We start from the raw sequence: 12149 nt of genomic DNA on the forward strand, positions 1-12149 counted from the left end.
TGTTTTTTTGGAAAGGTTAAATAATTTCCAAAAAAAGCTGGACACTGCAGTTTTATGCAGACATCACTTTAACGGGAGTAGATAGTGCATTTGTTGGGGACTATTTTCAGCTGCAAATTTGGTGCACTAGTGAATATTTACAGCAGCAGGACGGTATATATGGAATTGACTCAAACCAAGCTAAGCTAAACTAATTGTCTGCTTTAATTGTGATGAAGAAACGTATGATTCACTTGGGTGTAGCTCATTAATGTGTTTTTAATAGTTTATGGAGGTCTATACGGCACAGAGGAATAAGCTATAATGTAATAGGCTTTTTATACATGGACAATACATGTAAGCAGGATTAATTCATTTTTGGTTTTGGACTTTAACTGGATTTATTGATAATTAGACGAATATAGACACACACACACACTTTTCATTTGAGGTACTCTCTGATAAAGGAATAATCCTTATGAAAACTGATGCCAGTGAATTATCCAGAGGAACCGCGACGCCGTTTCTGGAAAGGGATGTTGCTGTTGGTTTATTCTGGTATGCTTTCCCTTTATTAGACAGTTGACAGTGGAGATGGAGACAGCAGGAGAGAGAGAGAGAGGGATATGACATGCAACACAGATCACTGGCAGGAATCCAACTGGGAACATCTTGGCTATATTGAGCTTCAACCATTAGGCCACCAGGACACTCCTTGAATTTTATTAATGTAATCTATTAATAGCCCTTTACTGTGAGCACCTCGAACGATTGTATCGGGGTGGAGTCTCAGAGACAGATATCTCATCATCTGGGCAAATAAATCCAAATCTTTCTGCATAGATATATACTGCTAGGAGTAAGAGAGAAAATATGTTAATTTGAAATTTATGTGAACTGACCCTTTAAATGAATGTATGATGTTTATTCTCATTATATTCTAGCAGAGTTCCTGTTTGCATAGAGATTATAGGTTTATAGTTCTTAGTAAGGGACCCCTGCTCCCTGCCCCCATTTCCCCCCACGTCCCTCCTCACCCCTCACCCTTTTTACCCCAGAGAGAGAGAGGGAGAGAGAGAGAGAGAGAGAGAGAGAGAGAGAGAGAGAGAGAGAGAGAGAGAGAGAGAGACTGACTGACTCCCAGCGTTCATATCGGGAGCTTGAGAGAGGCTGAAGAGAAAGAGAGATTGTCACAGCGCCGATACTCCACGACTTGTTCACATGTAACCGCCAGTGGAGGAGAAGAAGTAGAAGAAAAAAAAAGAATAATTACAGGGACTTACAAATGCCATTAATCCCGTGACCGGTGACCGGAATGGAAATATACGAACCGACAATAAGAAGTTGTTTGATCCGGGTGGTGGTGTGAGCGCTACGGGCTCCAAGAAGAAACTCATGGTAGGTTTTTATTTGGCACAGTGTTATTGTTTCACAGTCATAGGCATTGTCATAAGCAGTCTGTGCATTCATTTCCTCTTTTTATTTTAAGTTTTGTTTCAAAATCTGTGTCCTCTTAGTCAGTTCCGTGTCGTTGAAGTTCATGCCCTCGGTTTTTCAGGCTGCATGACTGTAAAGTGAGCGGGCGCAGCAGAAATGGAAAAGTTTTTTTTTTTTTTGGGGTGATTTGACTCTCTCTATGTGTGTGTCTGTGTATATGTGTGTGTGTGTGTGTGTGTGTGTGTGTGTGCCCTGTATAAAACCGGAGACACCGCCAATATAACGGGCTCCTTTCAGCGGAGAGGCGCCCGCTGCCCGTAGAAAATGAATGGGTCACTATGTATTCTAATCTAACTCAAGAGTTCACTCAGTTTTCTTCAGTTTAAAGTGGTACAGAGCTGCAGGCGTAAAAACGCATGAGCGCTCGCCTGTCGTGGATGAATATTTGGGAGGTTATAATCAATTATTACTTTCGGAGGAAATCTAAACACGTCGCCATCACTTGTATAATGAAAGGTTTTTATTCCAAACTGCCCAGAGTCAGATATTTTGTCCACCCTCCTTTTTTTTTTTTTTGGCGATTGTGCAGGAATATTTGGCTCTCATGCATGAAAGGCGTTGTGCAGGCTCTTCCACCGTGAGAGCCAAAACAAAAGGATTTCCCGCTGACCAATAGGAGCAGAGGAAGCCTCAAGAGGGACGGAGTGGTCCTCTCTCCTCTTTGTCCTACCTGAGACACCATATAGACCACAGGCTGTAGCGAGGCAAAACATAAGACTGACTGGGAGTGTTGGCCAAGTGGATCACCATGCTCAAAAGCTTGATTTTTATGTGTGTGTGTGTGTGTGTGCCAGGTTTAGGTTAAATCCTGCCTGGTTTCACACACACAGACGTATAGATCACATTGAAATCATATTTGATGAAGAGTATATTCATGATCTGAGGAGCCATCAGAATACCTGGCCCGGATTAACATAATGTGGTGCTCTAGGGTGACCACACCTGAAGTGCCCCCATCTTCCCACTTTACACTAAAAAAGTGAACACAACCCAAACACCTTACACCATATAGACATGGGCCTACAAATGCCACACATCATGCTAAATATCATTATTTCCATCATAAATGGCCTAAATGAGGACTACATGCGAAACCATTACGGAGTATGTCTCTGTATGTAAGGCGAGCCCGGTAACGACTGGGGCAAGGAACCATTTCAACGGCTGAATGATCACAGAGAACCCGGTGAGGTGATGTGAAGTATAAGGAAAAGCACATTGAGAGAATGTGCTGCAACACGTAGGAAACAGAAATGGTTGTTTTGTTGTTCTTTTGTTTTCAAAAACAGATATTAAAGGAATGAAAACAGAACAGTGATTTGATTTTCATTGCGAAATCCACAAACAAAAAGGCATTTTTTTTGTTTTCTTGGTCAGAAACTGCAGTCGGTCTACAACATTTATAAAGGACTTGATTTTCCTTCTTGCCTCTGTAAAACAGAAAATAAAATAGTTATGAACCGTAGCACTCAGGAGTATGAAGGTGTAGCCTGCTTGTTCCACACAGGAGGACGGGTTAGTAAAATTGTCTTTGAACATATTTCCTATCGGCATTAAAGTGTAGATCTATTACTATTACTACTGAATTAAACAGCGGCTCTCTCTCCTCGCCACTCTCCATGCCTCCATGGTACTGATTGGCTGGTGGCCCCGGGCACTCGCCCAATGCGATATATGGATAATCCATCCCAGCTCACACCACAACATCCTTAACTGGCTCTTAAATTTATAAGTTTACAGATCAGGATTTTCTCACCAAGCTCAGCGGTAAATGCATCTCTAAGACATAAGCATATATGTAGTTTCATACGAGGACTGATTTGGTTTTGATTAATAGTTGAGATACGCCCTCAGGGGTGCATCACATCGCGTTAACCTCCTCTCTCTTACCCTCTTTATTTTCGAGTTGAGCAAGTTAATGTGTGAAGCAACACAAGGCTTTTAAATTACTGCACTTGAGCTTTCAATTAAGCCTATGGTAGCTGCTATCCAGCACATTAGCTGTATGGGTTTCAAACATAAAGTGAACTAAATCTGAGATAAAGCAGGTGAATGGGATGAAAATGCAGAAGTGGTGGATGCTCACCATAGAAGATTGACATAAAATGAAGCGACATTTGAAATGTCTGAGTCATTTACAAAGCAAAAATGATTTGCTTGATAAAAGATTTGAAAGATTTGTGGCTTTTCTGATTTGTAAATTGCATATTTTTGTGTTTTTGAATGTTAATCGTACAAAGAAAGCAATTTTGGAGACGTCATCTTGGGCATTGTGATTGACATTTTCACTATTTTTCCACCTTCTACAGACTAAACGATGCATGGATTAATAAAAAAAACAACCTATAATGAAAATAGTAATTGGTTGCAGCCCTAGGGAACGCTGACAGTTTTGAGACTCTTATTTAAAAATGATTCAAGCATAATGTTTACATACCATGGGTAGACATCTACAATGTGTGTGCGTGTGTGTGTGTATCATGTCAGAGTGTGCAGCTGTTTGCTTGTAAGTTGTCAGAGTCTGTGTGGGATGGAGGAACGTAGGTGTCGTAAATGTGGTGGGGATTCTCTTTCTCACTGCAATATATTATTATACAGTGAGTGGGATGGATGATTAGAATGATTTAAATGCCATGACTGGGTGTAGTGTGCGTGGCTTCTAGCAGGCACTCTGTTTTGTTAGAGCTCATTTCATCTCTCCCACCGCAGATTTCCGTGGAGTGACTGAAGCACTTTGATGAATTACTCTATCCGAGATAAGTCGAGCTGTAATATTTCTGGCTGATCGTTCCTGATTTAGATACAGCGTTAACTTCAGCCTTTGTAGTAGGTTGATGAAGTATTCATTTAAAAGAACTTAAAGTAAATAAACAATGAATCACACTCAGCGTCTGCTGCATGTTGTCATATCTGCATGTGAAGAGGCGCTTTGTGCTACACGCACACACACGCAAATAAAAGGCTATTCAAAAGAAGACAGAACTATGAATAAATCATATTTATGTTACAATTCTTCCATCAATTATGAAAAAAGCGAGATGTTAGGTTTGTTAGCCGGACTTTGATTACATGAAAATATGATCACAGCAGGAAGCGAACCTTTTAGGATGATTTTTTTTTTTTTCCATCATTGGCTTTCATTAGAGATTCCAGTGATAATGCTCCTTTCAGTGCTAGACCAGCAGTAGACTCTTAATTATTGTGATGCACACAAAGAGGGAATGCCTTTGTTATTGAAATCTTTGTTGAAGATTTCTCAGGGGAAGGGAATTCAATTGAAATTGCCGAGAGAATGTCGGGGAATTCAATTTGAATGGCCTTTTTGGAGGCCACTTCATCATGAAAACCGGGGAGAATTTGGCAGCAAACATGCACAGAACTGTTGCCCTTTTCAAATTCATGGATTTAAGGTCATTAGACACTGACAGTGATAAAACGTTTCCTCATGTTTCAACAAGACTAGATCATTGCAAGTTCAAAAGAAAGCTGTTGTGGTTTTGTGTGTGTGTGTGTGGGTGTGCGTGTGCGGGAAGGAGGCATCTGGGAATGAGCTGGAATTACTTGACCGTCTTGTTCCCATGTTGTTTGAGGACTGTTTTGGGTAGTGGAGCGGCTTTTATTAGCTGAGACACTTGGGGTCCAAATGAAGACTTACATATGAATTGTTCTGCCATCCTGCATTTAATGTCACATAGATTTAACACGCTGGTGCTCTTGTTTATTCACACAGTTTTAATATTCAAAAAGGAGAACTTCTTTATTGCCTTCCATAAATCTAGATAAATGTTCATATTTGAAAGTAGAGTCATATTTCGTCAAGCTCCTGGCTTTGTTGTGATTCATCAAAATTAACTAGAAATCAAAAGCAATAATAAACGTTTGTGCTGCTTGGTGTGACTTCTTATCGCTCCATATTCTTTTAATTTGTCTTTTCTGAGAACACATTCTTCCCTGGGACATTTTGCACCAGACAGGGAAATTGACAGTCCCACAACCTCAGTGTCTCATCCCAAAACCTCTGACCAGTCCTTAAAATATGTCTGCAATCCTTCGTTTTCCCAATGACTGACACATTCTGGCCCTGCTCTGATAACTCTGACATTTTTTTTTTTTTTTTTTTACCTCCTCTTTGGGATACATCTCCTTTTTCAGCCTGAGAGCCTGAAGCTGCACTCTGTGTTTCTCAAATGAAGCATTTGACCTCTCTTTTAGGGGTCTTTTATTTCAGTCACTGCTGCAGGAAGCTTAGTGTCAAGTGTGCATCAGGGGCTGCTGTGTGCAGCTCGACAAGGCTCCTCTGGGGCACAGGGCACACAGACTGTCCATATGGACCCTCAACCCTGTATGTATGCAGGCAACGATAATATACAACAGGGTCAGCTGACTGTCTTTCAAAAATGATGTCCAAAAATGATGTGACTACACTTCATAATCCAACGAAAGCTTTCAGAGATCGGCCTTTTTAAATACTTCCCTTTAATGCACTCAAAACTTAAATTGTACTCGATGGCTATGAGGAATTTTATATCACTGCCTTGCTGTCAGTATTAAGACATGTGTTGAAAATTGACCTCACTGGGTCAGACAGTCCCTGTAGCCTTCACTGCTTAGAGATGATTGGTTGGTGCTGAAATGCTTAGTCAAAAAACTGACATAACATTTATTGCATATTCACAGATTTTGGATTTTTAATGGGGTAAAAGGAGAAGACGCCATTTTTAGTATATTTAAAATGTAACTGAACCTCTTGGAAAAACATGTCAAACTCAATTTATTATTCCATGCAGCGGATTTTAGTATGTCCTAACACGTCTGGGTGGGACCTGTCATAGTTGATATTTTACCTCAGTGATGCAAATTTCGAACAAATTTGGGATTAATCAGATTATGTAGTCTCATTTGACATGGAGTAAACCTCTGCTTTTGGGGCCCTAGATCAGTTTCTGCCTGTTTGGTAATCCAGGCTTGTTCTTGATGGACATTTTTCCATTATTTTTTGACATTTTACAAATTAATGTTTAACATTTAATTGCAAAAATAAATGACAGGTTAATCAATACTGAAAATAATTGTTTGTTGCAGACCTAGTATTGGAGGTTTATTATTGATGGTTACTGAACTGACTGCACATCCTGAATCTACTCTAATGGATACATGCATCTACCTCATCAGTATGCAGATAGCATTTTTGCATCAACATAAACAAACCGATTGTCAGATGCTGTTTTGTTCTGTACATCTATTTAAAAGTGACGTCCTAGTCTATTCAGCAGCCTATCAAAACATGTCAGCTCTTAAAGATGCCATCCTTAGCTTCACGCCTGTCACCAGTAACCCTTTGTTGCATAAATATTTCATAAGCAGACTGCTGTTTTTGTGAGCTTACATCCAAGTGACAGCAGGCTGCAGTTTTAGACTGAATGATCAGCGCTGGAAACAGGATCCGGCTGCACTCAAGTGTAGGAGCTGGACTTTGAAAATAATGGTGCATGCAGGGGCCCAGTGATGGATGGATCCCCCAATGAAGTTATGTTATGTATTCCTGATGAGAGCAGTGGATCACTGGACAGGATTTATGTGGATGTGGAAGAGCCACCACTCCAGAAGATGCTGTCTTTCTGATGCGGTGGTCCGAGGCCATTTGTCAGCATGATTGATGAGCTTCCAGTGATTAAGCTAACATGCTGACAGACATTAATCTGCTTTATCTCGTGAATGACTTGCATGGAAGTTTTTTCTCCAGTGTTATTGGCTCTAGTAAACAAAGGGACGGATGGTGCCATTTTACGCACTTCATTCTCTTTCCGGTTGTAGTCAATCTTGTCATTTCAGAGTACTACATGTTCTTACTGACATTACATGCACTGGATGAGATGTCTCAATTAAAAGTCTGCATTTAAATTCCAACCACACATGCATGTTTGTTTTCAGATGCAAAAATGTGAAATTCCCAACTTCCCATTGTCATATTTCACCTGTGATTTGCATCTCTATGAGAAATTTCATTTTAAAATGCAAAAAAAGTCCCTGCTGCTGCATTGTCATGTGAAAAAGTGGTCACACAAGGCAGAACACTCTTTCACACTGTATCTGCAAAACTAATTGTAACATATGATGTGAGAACTCAACACAAAAGCAATAGTTCACAAATGAAAACCAACATGTTTAAAAAAAAAAGTGTGAGTTTTCACCTGTTATTTATAAGTCTGTGCGACACATTTCTGTAATAAGAGTATGAGACACTGTGTGTAATTGGGACACCATGCTGGAACTTTTGAGATGCTGACTAAGAAGATAAATCTGGTAACCCAGAGTTGCTGTGTGCCACTGCCAAGTTGGGGGTCATTGCTTGTATTAATGACGCATGGGAAACTAAACTGGCTTTTATTTCCCTCACCATCTGTACCCAGTTGTGCCATATAGATGGATCCTGGCGAATAAGAGCAGCCCCCCTTTTTCAGCTGGTAGGTTGATTTATGGGACTGTGGCGAGTGAGAATAGTATTATTTATACAGAGTTTGTGTTTTATGTAAACATCACTATTTACTAAACACATCATTAACTTGTCATCAGTAGCAGTAGCATGTTTGCAGAATAACATATAGTTGAGGCTCATTCTTTTTGTAAAATTATGTTTTGGTCATTTTATGTCTTTTTAAGATAGCAAACAGTAGAGAAATGATAGGAAATGATGGGGAACGACATGCAACGTAGGTCCCCATGTGGATACCAACTGGGGATGTTGCAGATCATGGTTGGCGCCTTAACCCCTAGGCCACCAAGGCATCCAGTCGTTTTTGTTTTCTTTTACCAATTTTTCCAGAAAAATATCTGGGATCGTTTAAAGAGTTGATTCAGTCAAACTGAATTTAGCCTTGGATGCCAAGTGCACAGAGTTTGTTCTGTTTCCTTCTGCAACAGGGCATTGATAACCACTGTCATCATCAACAGTCAGTGTTGCTTTCTTCAACCATGAGCACAACTCTCCCAACCTTATCCAAATAGTTGTAACTAATATCATATGACCCTGACAAGCTATTTTGCCATTAGGACATTGAGATAAGTGAGGGACTGTGACTCCTGTATTGACGATTAGAGCTCAACAGATCTTCTGGTATATGGCATATGAGAAAAATGAGAAACTACAAATTAGCTGATGATTATGTATATGTTTAAAAAAATAATTAAAATAGCTGAAATGATTAATGGATGAAAAGAAAATTCTGATATTTTCAATTCTGGTAATTGATTGTGTGGATTTTGTGAATATTTGATGTGATTCTTTGTCTTTTTCATAGTGAATTCAATGTCTTTGTGTTTTACATCGTGAGTCTGTGAAAACAAGCAATTTGACAATGGTTTGGACAATGACTTTTGTCGACCAAACAAGTATCAATAGAGAATGTTTATGTTGCAAATGGCTTTTTTCATCTAGATTTTTGTGTTTTTATTATTTTTTATCCAATCTTGTGTTGTGTTTTTACTTTCTAAATTGGCACAGATAAATTCACAGATGTTTCTTTTTTGTGAGATAAAAAAATTGAAAATGAGTCCTATTAATAGTCAAATATGGTATTAAACTAAATGCTGACATGGCAATTTTTAAGGCTCTGGTTTTGTGTCATTTGAATAAATTCTGTTTTTGTGCACATGACTTTTAAAATCTATATTTACCCAGCCAGTGGGTTATGGATGCTTTCATGTGTTGCCATGGAATCCCTTAGGTTAGCAGAAAGACCCAGTATTAGTGGTTGTGTATCTGTCTTCCAGATGTCACTCTAATGGCCTCAACACAGACCTGTGGGGACCTCAACAATGTAGAGCCACAGGGAGAGATGTGTTCATTTTCCAATTACCTCGGGCTACTCCTTTTAAACGACCAACTGAAATCTTTCAATACCACAGCCATCTCTCACTGCACTGTGTTTGTGTGTGTGTGTGTGTGTGTGTGTGTTTTGTTTTTTTTTTTGAATGACCTACAAACCATTGAGATTGTCTCTGATAATTTCACACAGCTGGATGCTTTTCAGTCTCATCTCTGAGCCTTAGACAAGATCAATTTCTGTTTAGTCTGCCCTCCAAGTAATGTGACCGAAAGCGTGGTTAAGGTTGTGATTATAGGTGCAAGCATCTTTACAAGCTCAGACTGGTAAACAAAAAACTTGCATGCGCTTGCCACCTAGCTGCTTGTCTGTCTGGGTTCAAAGGTCAACATCTAGTTCCGTTTACCAGACAGCCTAGAAATGTCCAACATAAGTGTCAGACGCACCTGCAGGGCTGTTTGCATTTTTTAGACCTTTTGGCAGTGAGGAGACACACTCCGACCTGGCTCGGGTCACAAGGAATTTGTCAAAATGTTATTTTCATTCCTGCTGCTATCATTTTGTGGGATTATCCGTGCCAAGTTAATTTGGAACTGGAGTTCTATATCTGCACAGGCAACCGTTGCCAGTATGAACCTTGGCAAACCAGGAAAATTTTTTATACTTTGCAAGATGGATGTGCTGTTGTAGTTATAACATCTCTCCCCCTCCCCTCCATTTGTCAGGACGTGGCCAAGCAGGGTTTGATTTAACTTTTTTTTTTTTTGATGCTACAGTCTACTACCAGAGCATACTGGACAGGACAGATGTATTATTGTGATTTATGCTAAACCTAACACTCAAATTTCAGTGCAAGTGATCCTTCTGCAATGGAGTTGAAACACACCGGCAACCTTAAAAATGAAGATACCAAGCAATTAACCCTCTATGTTAAAAGAATACATCTTTATGCGCACCCTTAATTTAGAGAATTAACCTACCTGCCTGTCTGTTAAGCTTTGAGAATGTGTCCAAGCTTTCATTACTGTGGAGTCGCATGTGTTATGTAGCAGAAAGAAGATAAAGCGTATTATAAGTTGAATATCCACAGGCCAAGTTGATATTATGTATCCGCTGGGATGCCCTCCAGTAGCCTCCCTAAAACTGTTTGCATCCCGAGAGGCAGAGCAGTAAGCCAACCAACTCGGTAATAGCCTACGTTTTGTTAATTCACACGTTTTCTTGGCAGTCGTAGGCTAACACTCAATCCATGCACATATCCCTATCTGGCAGAGGGCTCAGCGTGGTTAGAGATGAAGCTTTGACTATTAACTAGGTGTGAAACGCTACCGCACAGGATTACTATACATCTCCTGGAGAACCTTAAGAAAGCGTTAAGAGGTGAAACAGGAACCTGCTCTGAAAAACGTCACGGCCTGTGGTGCCTCACCTCATCCCAAGTCACAGATGGAAAAAAAAAATATACTCTTTAATAGCTTGGCAGACTTTTTTTTTCCAGTTCACTGAGTGGAGATGGTGCCTTTCTGGGAGTCTTCAGCATCCAAGTTGTATCAGAAAAGCTGAATTTCTCCGATTGTGCCGAGCTACGCCTGGAACCATCGCACCAGCAGGATTTTAGAGATTGCGGTTTGTTTTTTGGGAGATGCTCAAGTTTTCCTCCAGCATTAGTCAGTCTGATCTGTAAGTCTGATCAGTAAGCAAGTTTATTTGAGGGGAGTAGGAAAAAAAAAGCAGAAAAAAGTTTCTTTCAAGCCTCATTTGATTTAACAAATGAGCTCCTCTTATTTTTCCCACTTGGCTGTCCAGTCCTCAGTGACTTCAGCTGTCCTGGTTACCATCATCATCATCATCATCATCATCATCATCATCATCATCATCTTCTGTCTGCTGAGCAACTACTGGAGCTTCTAAAGTACATGTACCTATTGAGAACAATGAATTACAAGCAATACGATACATCCCCAGTGTCCCTTTCAGTCTGTAGTGATGAATAAAAGAGTTCTACATAGCAAATTACAGTTTCATCACACAACCATAGTGTTAATCTCAAGCATTACATGTAGTAATGACATGTAATTCAGGAATTTTGTATAATCATACTGTTGACTGCTAACAAGCTGTAAAGTGTTTGCTAATTAGACTTAAGTGTGATTGATTTCAAACAGTTAAATTATGATTTAATTGAGTTTCCCAAGCTGGAACCACTGAATAATAAGTCACCACTGAGTATTATTTCTGCGCTGTCAACGGGGGCGGAGCATTCTCAAAGGGGCCCTTCTGATAAAATCATTTTAAAATTCACAACTGTAAAATAGTTATGTGTCCTAACCTATCCTATCCTATCCATAAAAACAAATTGTCACTCATTGAGCCAAGCAAGCCCACTGTATGTCTAAGAAAACATACAGTGAGGCCACTTTGTCAGAGAAGCTTATTCATTAAAACAAAAAAAGAAAAAAGGTTGCCAGTTGTGTTCAAATGTTTCAGCACCGAGGACAGCATGCGGCGCTCTATGTGCATTGACTGACGAACGGTTTAATCAATGCACGGTTCATGTCTTTCTTACTCGAGAATAACATAAACATAAAATAGACACAGCGGTCTACAACACTATTAAGGCCTATTCAAACATAAAATAGACAGAGCGGTCTACAACACTGCAAGGCCTATTCAAATACAAAGTAGACAGTCTACAACACCACAGGCAGTGACACAACAGATTAATTTAAATTGTGATTTCTTCATGACCAAAATTTAAGTTAACAAAGACTAATTATGGATGTGTCACTCACCAGTTGTTGTCTCTGCTCAGCCTGCAGTAGTTTAGTGCAGCCAATTAGTGTATTCCAC

At 39.8% G+C, this 12149-nt stretch overlaps 1 protein-coding gene across 1 annotated transcript in view; it reads left to right on the top strand.

The window, feature by feature from the left end:
• The first annotated feature begins 1126 nt into the window (after positions 1-1126).
• The window catches only part of LOC121887271 (carbohydrate sulfotransferase 15-like), a 36478-nt gene continuing 25455 nt past the window's right edge, over positions 1127-12149 (top strand). The window contains exon 1 of the mRNA XM_042397972.1: positions 1127-1377. The gene's annotated coding sequence lies outside the window, so the exon portion shown is untranslated. The remainder of the gene's footprint in view (positions 1378-12149) is intronic.

The sequence above is a fragment of the Thunnus maccoyii genome, chromosome 20, assembly GCF_910596095.1.
Source record: "Thunnus maccoyii chromosome 20, fThuMac1.1, whole genome shotgun sequence".
In the NCBI taxonomy this organism is placed as follows: domain Eukaryota; kingdom Metazoa; phylum Chordata; class Actinopteri; order Scombriformes; family Scombridae; genus Thunnus; species Thunnus maccoyii.